Below are 12468 nucleotides of genomic sequence, written 5' to 3'. Positions count from 1 at the left end.
CCTTCCCATACAAAAGGACTTCAGAAGGAAATGGATGCTGAACTGGAAAGGACTTTATATGGTAAAAAAGGGCTTTTCTAGAGGAGCATTGATTCTGACCAAAATGGATGGCAAAAACCTGCCTAATCTAATGAATTTAGATTCTGTAACAGCCCGATTTTGGGCCTAGTCGAAATAGTGATTTCGAAACCACTATTCTAAAGCCAGAGAAAATATTTTAATATTTTTTATGTGTGACGGTATGATTACAAAGGTGCATGAAAAATTTGGTGAATAAATTTAGCGTTTGAGAGCTTAATTGCGAAAAAGGACTAAATCGCATAAAGGGTAAAAGTTCAACTTCACTTGATAGACATAACGAATAGCTAGAGAGCCAAAATTTAAGGTCTTTAAAGGGCAAATAGACCCTTAAAATGCAGCATGGCCGACCATAGGGTTAAAGAATTAGGCTAGTCAATGTTAGGTAAAAATTTGGTGACTTGCTTAACTAAAAAGAACTAAAATAAACAAAAGCTGATATCACCCATTTCACCTCTTCTTCTTCACCAAAATTCTCAGCAAAAATAATGGTTTTGAAGCCTTGAAATTTCATCCAAGCTAGCCTCTTGCAAGTAAGTCAATTTGAGGGTTATTCTTGATAATTTTTGTACATTTGGGACCCCTAAAGCTTAATCTAGCTATTAAGGGGACTATTTTGTAAAATGATTGATAGTCTAGGGAATGAAAGGATTTGTATGTTTACTGAGTTTTTATGGAAGAAAATGAGTCTTGGTTGTTGAGTGAACAACTTTTGTGAAAGGAGTTCTTATGAAACCCTAATAGGACCATTTTGTAAAGTTTGTAAAATATATAGTAATGTTGTGAAATATTGAGAATTTGGGGTGGTCATTAGAGAAATAAATGGTCGGTTAGGCTTGGCTAATAAGGAAATTCGATAAAAATCGATTTTTGGGCCTATGGGTAAAATAGTAATTTTTGCAAAGTTTAAGGACAAAACGGATATTTTACCAAAGTATGAGTCTTAAGTTGAATTGAATGATTTGTGTATTAAATAAGCTAATTTTTGACATTTTAGATCAAGAGAAACGTGATTCGGGTCTTGATCGAAGGAATACAAAATTTACGAGGATTAGGCTCGTTCCCATCATTTTGTGCCGCAGTAAGTATATATGTAAATAATGTGTCATTGTACCTTATTTTTAAATGTTTTATTTTTTTACCATGTATCATAATCTACTCGATACCATGAAAGTATAAATAATGTGATATAAGTGTAACCTACATTATGAACAAGTGCGACAGCATCATCAGGTTAGATACGAGATCCCGTCGAACCTTAAAAATAGTATAAGATACAAAAAGGTAAGTCATGAGAAATTGAATGGTCTGAACTCACGAGTTGAGTCTAAGTTCATGAGACAAGTGAAATATGTAATATGGGTCCGGGTACTGACTTTGTGTGCAGACTCGTGAGTAGCTCAATGAGCAGGCATTACATGATAGAGCTATGGGGTCCAGGTACTGGCTCGGTGAAAAGGCCCGTGAGTAGTTCAAATATGCAAGTATTACAAAGTAAGAGGTAGCTTTGGCTACTTGTATAGTACTTAGGAGTAAATTATCTATGTATTCATTGGTCTTTCTAGGTGTTCAAAGGGGTAACTCGATGAATGGATTGGTGATACTTCCAATGAGGTATGTCAATAGAAAGAATGAACTTGAGTTATTTTACGGGTAACTATAGGTATGTATACTAAACTCTCGAACGAAGACCTTAGTATGTGATGATATGTAGTAAGTATGCGTAAAAGAAGGAAGAGCAAGATAGTGAGGTTAAAATGATATATCATTTAAGTATGATAAGCCATTGTTTGACGAATGTGTTTCTAATTACACTTATTTGCATATATGTACTTATTAAGCTCCCATGCTTACTCTTTTTCCTTTCCGTTTCCTTTTAGTGCTACCAAAGTAGTTCAAGGATTGTCGCCTACGTCGGAGAAGCCAGTCACACTATCTTTGAAGCACTTGGTATAACTAGTTTTATAATTTTGATTATGGCATGTATAGGAATCTTTGATTTTATTTTGTGTCACACTATTTGGGGCCAAATGTGTTGGCTTGTTTTAGCATTTGACTCATTTTGTGTAAGGCCATGAAAATGGCTAATATTGTAAGTCATTATATGAATGCAAGATAGTCTTTTGCGAATGTGAAATTGTTGACACGGTTAAATTTGTGAAATGTATATACCTTAGCTATGGTTGTTGGCTGAGAACTCATATTAAATTAGACCTTGATATGTTGATTAGTATTAAATTTTATTTCAAGATGGCATAAAACTTGGTAAATAGCCTTATATTGTCCACACGGGTAGACACACGAGCGTGTGTCTGGGCCATGTGTAACACACGGCCAGCCCCATGGGCGTGTTGTTCGGTCGTGTGTCCCCTGCACATAAATTTTACAAGTCAGTATGCATGGTAGTAAACACACGGGTAGAGACACAGTCGTGTGTCTTAGTGGTGTAAAGGGCACGGTCTAGCACATGGGCGTGTGCCTTGGCCATGTGCCCCTAATTGGAAGCTGAAGTTAGAAACAGAATGTCAAGATTTTTAGACACGGGCTAGGACACAAGCATGTCATGGCCGTGTGAGAGACAAGGGCCATAGACACGGGTGTGTGTCAGACCATGTGAAAACCGCTGTAGGTTCGAATTTAGAATTTAATTCACACGGGTATGGTACATGGCCGTGTCCCTAGGCGCTTAGGCCGTTTGTGCCACATGGGCCATCAGTACAACCATGTTCAAGTTCCACACGGGCGTGTTGCCCATCCACATGGGCGTGTGCTTTGTTTCAAAGGTCATTTTCCTAGTTTTGATTAACGGACCCGAATTGGTCCCGAGTGATTTCCAAGAGATGTTTTGGGCCTTATAGGCCCCTGATAAGAAGTTTTGGAAAAGTTTGAAAAAATTTTGAATTTAATCATGTCTTGGTGACTCGTAAATGTTTGAATGCATGCGTTTAAGTTTAGTAATGCCTTATATTCCATTCCAGCGTAGGGCAAGTAATGAATTAATCCCGTTAGCACCTCATGTTTGACTCCAGCGACGGTCTCGGGTACGGGGCGTTACAGGGCACGGGTGTGGGGTGTTACAGATTCAGTCAAGAAATACTTCACCTAAAAAAAAAGGGAGAGGCCAAGGCGAAAACTCTCAAAGGGCACCTTGAGACCAAAGTGGTTTTGAGTTGAAAACCCAAGAAAGGGCAGCTCAAATTTGGATTGAAGATTGAACATCTGATGGTTGAGTCTTCTTAGAAGGAGAAACATTACATCTTGGGGCATCAACAAAACACTTTAGATCTCCTAAACACATATCAAGCTCAAAATGGTCCTTGAGAAGTTTGAGCAGAGAAGCTCATGCTGTGATTTTTGGGGCACCTATTTTCATCTTACTCATTTTGTATTTTAGCAACGTTTGCTATTTTTGATTAATCTATTCATTTCGGGTTTTGCTTCCAATAAATTTCAATCTTGTCCATTGTTACGATCTTTTTCAAGCATTTTTCATTGAAATAACAGTTAATGGACTAATAATACTCAAGTAAAATGATTTCTGAATATTGCTCTAAAAGATTTTCTAAATAGTACAACGACCAGAAACCAGACCACTAGTTAGAACTAACCAAATCTAAGGGTTGGACATATTTGGGAACAAATAGTGTAAATTGTGATTGCTTCTTCGGGTTTTCTATTAAAGATACCAGATTTAAACAAAAAGTCAGGGTAACACATCAGTGATGGAACCTTGACGAACAACAAGCAATGTTAACCCAATTACTAAAAGGAGACCATTCTAAAAAAATGACATTCTGCATTCATGCAATTATCATTCATATACATCTAATTAGGAGCATTTGATTCATTCTGATCATAACATCCTAATCACTTGGCATAAATATAGGCCCATGAAATGGATTCTACAGGTCATGTTCCCAGAGAACGTGTAACAGATCAGGGAAACCACAAATCCTATACACTTGAAGTTGCAATGGGATGAATTGAAGTCACCGTGGTGAATCTTACCTCCCTGAAGTTGCAGTGGAGCAGATTAAAGCTACAAATCTTATCTCCTTAAAGTAGTAGTGGAGCAGATTGAAGATAGCTAATTTTATTTCCCTAAAGTTGCAGTGGAACAGATTAAAGTTACAAGTTACAAATCTTATCTCCCTAAAGTTGCATCGAAGTAGATTGAAACTTAATCCTATATCTCTGAAGTTGTAGTGGGTCAGATTAAATCTACCATAGCGAATCTTATCTCCCTGAAGTAGCAGTGGAGTAGATTGAAGCTATATGGCTTCTCCCTGAAGTTACAGTGCAGTAGATTGAATGTACAATTCAAATACCCCTAATTTTGCAGTGGGTTAGAATGAGGCTACTCGAAAATGAGAAGCACCAAAGAAGTCGAGATTCGATAAGATCAGACAAAATTGACCTTTCTTAAAGTCTTTGCTCCATTCCCGTTATGCGTCAATGAGCAACGAGGGGCAGCTGTAACAGGCCAATTTTATTCGACCCGAATAAAAACAAACCAATCCAAACCAAATAAAAACAAAAAATAACAGTCCAGTCCATTTACAAAATATCAAACCCAAATTACAAGCCCAAATATAAAAACCCTAACCTAAAGTTACAAGCCCATAACCTAAACTAATTTAGAAACCCTAAAACCCTAAGTTTCTCTTGGCACTACCACTGCTCCTATCCCTTCGCAAGGACGTCGCCCGAGGCTTTTCGTCTCTACCATCGTCATCGCCAACCACCACCAGTAAAAAAGAGAAAAAAGGACAAAAGAGGAAGAAGCAACAACACGTATCAAACAATAGAAAAAATAGAAAAAAATAATATTGTAATTCGACTATAAAAAGACTGAATAAATAGATTGTAAGGGACTTTTTTCTTAAAATAGAAAAAGATACAAAAAAGCAATAAAAAAACAGAATATAACATTTCAAAGGTGAATTTTTTGCTTTTATTTTTTTTTAATCTTTTTATATATATATATATAAAATAGACAAGAGGGAAAACTTACCTGACGATTCGCGTTTTGCCACTGCGAGTGGCCGAGGTCTGTCATCTTCAATGAAAGATGACTCCTTTATGTTGGAAGGGCTTCTAAAACCCAAAAAAATGAAGGGTTTTTTTTGGGGGGGGTTTAATGTTTTTGACATTTTTTGGGAAAGTTAACCCCTGATTCGGACTCAAGGAGTCGAAAAGGCCAAAAGGGAGACATTTTTTCATTTTTCGACCACTAGGAATAACAGAGCCTGTCGCCGGTAACTGGTGGCCGTCGTAGGACACACCGAATCCTATGGCCGGACGAAAGAGAGACGAGAGAAAAAAAGGAGAGAATTTTAAAAAAAAAAAAGCTGTCCGAAATGAATTTTTTTTATATTTTTAACTTATATAGACTGAGCAAAACGATGCCATTTTGAAGTGGCTCCAAATGCCCCAAAAAGACATCGTTTCAAAGCGGAGCCCAATGATCTGTTCCGAACCACCCTTAGGATCCGTGTGTTTTTCTTGGGGGGATATTTGCAACCCCGGTCCTTTCGCTTTTATGACTTATTTCAGTTTAGTCCTGTTTCTTTTTGTAATATTTTTACCCCGTAATTTTTGTTTTGTTTCACGTTGGTCCCTCATGGAACGGTGCGTTTGAGGGTCTGGGAATAATTTCCCAGTTGGTCCCTCCTCTTTTTCACACATTACCATTTAGTCCTTTATTATTTATTTTATTCTGATTTATCCTTTTAATTTCATTTAAATTACAATTTAGTCTTTTATGTTTCACCCTTTTGTAAACTGTTTCCTTTTATTTATTTATTTATTTATTTATTTATTTATTATTCATTTTATTTTATTCATTTGCTTATTTATTTACTTATTTATTTATATATTATTCATTTATTTACTTATTTGTTTTAATTTATTTATTCATTTATCTGTTATTCCTTCATTTTTTTAATATTGAATTTTTTTTCTTTATTTTCTTTTATCAAATATTTATTTCTTTATTTTCTTTTTTCTTCTTTGTGCCTTTATTATTATTACTATTTTATTATCTATTTATCTATTTATTTATTACTTCTTTATTTTTTATACATACTTGAAAATTAAATTGCTTACGTTTTTATTTATTTGCACATTTGTTGTTCTCGTTATTATTGTTATTATTATTATCATTATTATTTACATTTCCTCGATTATTTATTATTAGTATTAGAATAATATTTATAATATGATCTTTGACATCATCATTATTATAAATTGGCGTTTTCTCACTATCGTAGTTACATCATTGCCATTTGTTAGTATGGCATTTTATATTTTTTATACATCATCGTTTTATTTTTTATACGCTTCCCTTTTTATTTTTCTCATTATAACAATGCAACGAGTTGTGTTTAAATGTGCTTATCTGTTTTTATGCTATACCCAAGTAAGCTAAATACACATTACTTTAAATATTGCATTCGTCTTTGCACGATGCAGAAAAAAGAATTTTTTTTTAAATCAAGGTAATGTTCATTATTTTGGAATTAGAAAAGTCGTGTTCTTAACTTACGGAATATGGCTTCTTTCTAAAACCGAGATAGTCGAATATCTACTTTAAAATAAATAAATAACAAGATTTTGGCGTTTGTTCTCGTTTTCGAGGAGTTAAGGCACTATGTTCTAACGGACATGGTCCTTTCTTCTCGATTAACTTGAAATAAGCCCTTTTCGCGAAAATTCCTTTAGTTAGGTAATGCCTTAATACAAAAAGGGATCGTGTTTTAAACTCTTTTCAAATTTTCAACTCTCGACACTAAGACATCAATTAATCAATTAGGTACCATTTTTGGGCATTACGAGGGTGTTAATCCTTCCTCGTGTGTAATCGACTCTCGAACCCATCTCTTGGATTTTGTAGATGTAACAACCCGATAGTCACGGTGTCGAAAAGTGCATTTTTGAAACTTTGTTAACGTAAATTGGACTCATAAATACTTATTAAAAATATTTACGAAGCTAGTTGTGTGATTAATTAGGTTTTGGTTAGGTAAATTCGCATGAATTAAGAGTAATTAGGTATAAGGACTAAATTGCATAAATAGTGAAAGTTGAATTATAGATTAAAGAGAAATTAAAGGGACCAAAGAAGAAATTATACCATGATTATAAATGAGGCGGCATAAGATAAATATTTATAAATTTATTATATATTATAATATAAAACCTTAATATTTAAGTATATATAATATATTATATAATAATAAAACAAATAAATAAAAGACAAAAGAAATAGAAAAAGAAACAAAGCAAAACGAAACGAAACAGGAAAGAAAGAAAGAAAAAGAAAAAGAAAAAGAGAAAGAAGAAAGAAAGCCATGTCCTTAGGGATTTCAATTGTTCAAAGTTCAATTGGTTAGTCAATTTAGTTCATTTTTTTGTAATTTTTATGATTTTAGAATTTCGATGTTAAATACTACCCGACTCATGTTAAAATTTTATAAATTATTGATTTTTTAAGTGTTGTTAATGTTGAATAATTTTATTATTAGGGATTAAATTGATAGATTTTTAAGTTAGAAATGAAAAAGGATTAAATTGTAGAATAAATTGTAAATTTTGAGTAATAGGGACTAAATTGTGAAAATTTTGAAATTTAGGAATTTAAGTGAAAATAGGAAGTTAAATTTAGTTTAAAGTGGAATTTGCATGAAAATATAAGATTAATTGTGAATAAATAAAACTAGTCTTGGTTTAAGGACTAAATTTAAATTTAAGCAAATATTAAGTAAAAATTGAAATTTTCAATATGAAATTAAATTGTGTTGTAGTGATGAGTTTTAATTGTTTTAATTCCATAGCTAACGTTGTATTGGAATCCTCGACTAAAAAGGGGAAAGATAAAGTCCGCATCGAATAGCTTGGAATTTCTGATTTGTATTTCTATAATCTGAATCTAGTTATTAATTGTTAAATTTTGATTTAATGCTTATGGTAAATAGTTGAGGTGAGTATTTCGCATTTTGATATTGAATTGATTTTAAATTGATGGGAATTGATTGAATTGATATATATATAGATATATATATTATGAATGTATTGATTATTTGAATTGAATTGAATTCATATGTATATGTGATTATATGAAAAATTAATACTGAACATTGGTTGTTTTTGAAATGTGAAATTAAACCCTATTAACTGTATCGAGCTGAGTCGGATATAGATAGCATGCAATAGGATTGGAAGAGTTGAGGGATTTCTTCGACTTCGAGTCGATGAGGCACTGGGTGCCAATTTACTTCAATTTAACCAATGAGACACTGGGTGTCAATTTACTACTTCGAATTTATTCAATGAGACACTGAGTGTCAATTTACTACTTCGAATTATCCGATAAGGCACTGGGTGCACTAGTGTGTTTTGGTTGGATCCGTGTATCCATCCGAGTCTGAGTTGTGTTAATAGGGGTAAATAAATAATAAAGTTCTATAATTGATATTGAAATGGCATGGTATGAGAAATGGAAGTGATATATTGAATTGAAAATAAAATGTGAAATATGTTACCAATACATGGAATATATAGGTAATATACTCGTGAATTGAGTATAAAATGATGTATTCATGAATTGACTATTGCATGACTGATGCCATTGTACGAATAAATATAGGTTGATATGTAAATAACCATTTATATAGCAATTGTGTGAATTAGTGTTGTAGGCCAATTTTGGGCCTTTTTGACATTACATAAGCCCAGTTTTAAAATTAAACCCACTAAAGCCAAAACTAACCTAAAACCCACTTACAACCATCAGCCTAATACCAAACTAATACACAAAACCCATTACATAAACCCAAATACAATCCATTTCTAACACTCTAAAACCCAACAACCATTAACCCACTAAGCCCAAATCACAACCCAAAATCAACCCAACCCCTAAAACACAAATCAGAAACAAAATACCTAACCCTACCCCATAAACCGGCGCCGCAACCACCCTCCCCACTTACCTTTGCCACCACCCACCGCCACTCCTCTGTCAGCCACCTACTCCACCACCTGCACCTGCAAAATCAGAAGAGAAGTGACAGCAAGCAAGTAGCGAAATAGAGCTATAAAAGCTCCAAAATTGTAAACACCAGGATCTTTTTTTTCCGAATAGATTAAAAATAGAACAAAAAAGGGTATTCAATTTTAAGAGCATAAAAGTAGTGTTTTTAACAATACCAAAGTGGGAAAGTAGCATGAAGTTAAACCTAAATCTCGGAAATCAAAACTGCAGGCCAAAGGTGACTCCTTTCTTTTCTTTTTTTTTTTCATTTCTATTTCATCGTCGAATCCCTTCTTTCTATATTCATATATACATAAATATATAATACGAGTAAAGGAATAATATACATTTCTTAAAACGAAAAGAAAAAAAAGAGAGTTTTCTTACCTCAAACCATCGTGCACGGCGGTCACCGACGACGGAGGCGGGGAGGATCGGCGACGGCAACCTTGGGCTCTCAAAACCCTAGCAGAGAAGCAAAAAGGAAGCTTTAGTTTTTTTTAGAAATCAGCATAAATGAATTGTAAAAAAAAAAATTTGGTTTAAATAAAGATATAAAACGGTACCGTTTTGACTGTTGTCCATTGACGCTTAAAAGGCGTCGTTTCAAGCTGAACCGACCCGACCCGACCCGACCCGCTCCGAGCAGGGTCTGTGTGATTTCTTTAAGGAGGGGTTATTTGCACATTTAACCCCTCCACTTTTTAAAAGTTTTGCAATTAGGTCTTTCATGCTTCTAATTTGGCCCTGTAATTCGACTCGCCTTACAATTTAGCCCCGTCCAATACGGTGCGTTTTAGAGGCTTGGGAATATTGCTCTTTTGATTCCTTTAAGTCACACGCGCGTTGCAATTCGGTCCCGTGGCTTATTCTATTTCAAATTTCACCCCACAATTTTGTTTTATGCTTGATTTAGTCCTTTTGTTAATTTACTGTTTATTTTCAAGCTATTTTGTTATTATTTTCTATTATGTATTATTATTAATTATAATCTATATACTTATTATATTTATTCGTCGCATGTATTAATGTATAATCTTTTATATATGTATATGTGTAACGCCTCGTATCCGAGACCGTTTCCGGAGTCGAACACGAGGTGTTAACGGACTTAATTCATTACTTAAACAGCTCATACAATTCATTTTAAAATTTCCAGACAAGCTGGCTAACTGCATCACATTCGCTTTAAAAATCATATCTCGAGTTTCGAAACTCGAAATCCAATGCCTTAAATTTTTCCTGAAACTAGACTCATATATCTATCTACTAATATTTTTCTAGAATTTTTGGTTAGGCCAATTAGTACAGTTTATTAGTTAAATTCTCCCCTGTTTCAGGGTTCGACTACTCTGACCTCTGTGTATTACGAATCAGATATCTCCTTGTACAGAGCTTCAATGACTATGCTGCTTGTCTCTAATAAAACTAGACTCAATAAGGAATCTGTACATATAAATCGTTACTTCTAATTATCTTTGTAAAATTTATGGTGAATTTCTAAAGTCAGAACAGGGGATCCAGAAATCGCTCTGGCCCTGTTTCACAAAAATTTAAACATCTCATAAAGTATAGCTCAGATACCTGTTTCGCTTATTCCATATGAAAATAGACTCATCAAGCTTAGATTCCATAACTTATTCATTATTTAATTCCATTTCTACTATTTTTAGTGATTTTTCAAACTCACGTCACTGCTGCTGTCTGAATCTATTTTATGGTAAATTTTACCTATTTCATGGTTTCCATGGATTAGCTAGCAATTTGACATACATAATACCAAATATGATCATGATTAGCCATTCCAATGGCTAATCATTACCAAGCATTTCTATTTCCATACCACTCAATAACCATATCGTAAGACCATATATACAAAATGATTATAATGCTATACATGCCATACTCAAAATATACAAGCCATTATGCCAAGATGGTATACGGATAGTGTGAGCGTGCCTCCGACCGTTTCCGATTTCTGAGCTGGCTTGTCAACACTACAAGGAATGAAAAGGAAGGAGTAAGCATAAATGCTTAGTAAGCTCACATGCAAATAGCAAGTAACACAACTATATACGCAAACATAAAACATCATTTGCATAATCATCACCGAGACATTCATATCACATTTTCATTTATCATCTTACCATATTATTGTTATATCGAGTTTTCAACCCGAGGGTTAAGTACATACCTGTTCAAAGTACCCATTTCACAACACTTACCAATACGTCCCTTTCATCTTGAGTATTCCTCCATTTCAGTAGAACTTTACTCGTTGAACACATTGGAATATAATTCGGATACATGGAAAGTTTGCACATAAGTGCCACATATGTAGTCAAGCTACCATGTAACCCGCCCATAAGCGAACTCGGACTCAAATCAACGAGCTCGGGTGTTCGCATCCATAGGTGAACTCGGACTCAACTCAACAAGTTCGGATGCCTAGTTACATTTCACGAACTCGGACTCAACTCAACGAGTTCGGACGCTCGCATCCATAAGTGAACTCGGACTCAACTCAACGAGTTCAGATGCCTAAATATCCCAGTGACATGTCACTTGTATCCTAATCCATTCCTAAGGTTCAACGGGACCTTTTTCCCAATCATGTGTCTCAACCATCTTCTACGGAATGCCGATACCGATACTCGGTAGTATTTCACATTTTCCAAGTATATCACATAATTTGACATATTATCAAACAATTATCACAAGTATAATATTTCATAATAATTATCATATCATTTAAAAAACATTAAAACATTTAAAATAATAACTATGTTACCAACATTTACATATAAACTTACATTGTATGCGAAAATGGCTATTTTTACCATTTCGTCCACAACTTGGTATTTTCCCTATTTAGCCCGAATTTCAGTCTTCCTTGCTCTATCATTTAAAATATAGTCTAATTAGGATTGACATTATTCAAATTGACCCAAAATCATATTTTGGAAAAATTACAATTTTGCCCCTAAACTTTTGCATATTTACACTTTTTCCCCAAAGCTCGTAAATTAAACTTCAGCCTATTTTCTTATGTTTTATGACATGCTGATCATTTTTCCCTTCTATGGCAATATCAAATTCTCACTCTAACATGTACTTATGACTATTAGGTATTTTTACCGATTAAGCCCTTTTGCTCGTTTTCACTTAAAACCGAGTAGCACAAGTTGTCTAACATAATTTAAAACCTTATATTCTATCATAAAACACCAAAATACACAAATTTCACCTATGGGTATTTTTCCAAATATAAACCCTAGGTTAAATTATTGCTAGCATAAGCTATATCGAGCTACCGGGACTCCAAAAACGTAAAAATCATTAAAAACGAGGCTAGA

This window comes from Gossypium hirsutum, chromosome A11 (genome assembly GCF_007990345.1).
Source record: "Gossypium hirsutum isolate 1008001.06 chromosome A11, Gossypium_hirsutum_v2.1, whole genome shotgun sequence".
Taxonomy (NCBI): Eukaryota; Viridiplantae; Streptophyta; class Magnoliopsida; order Malvales; family Malvaceae; genus Gossypium; species Gossypium hirsutum.
This window is presented reverse-complemented; position numbering follows the sequence as displayed.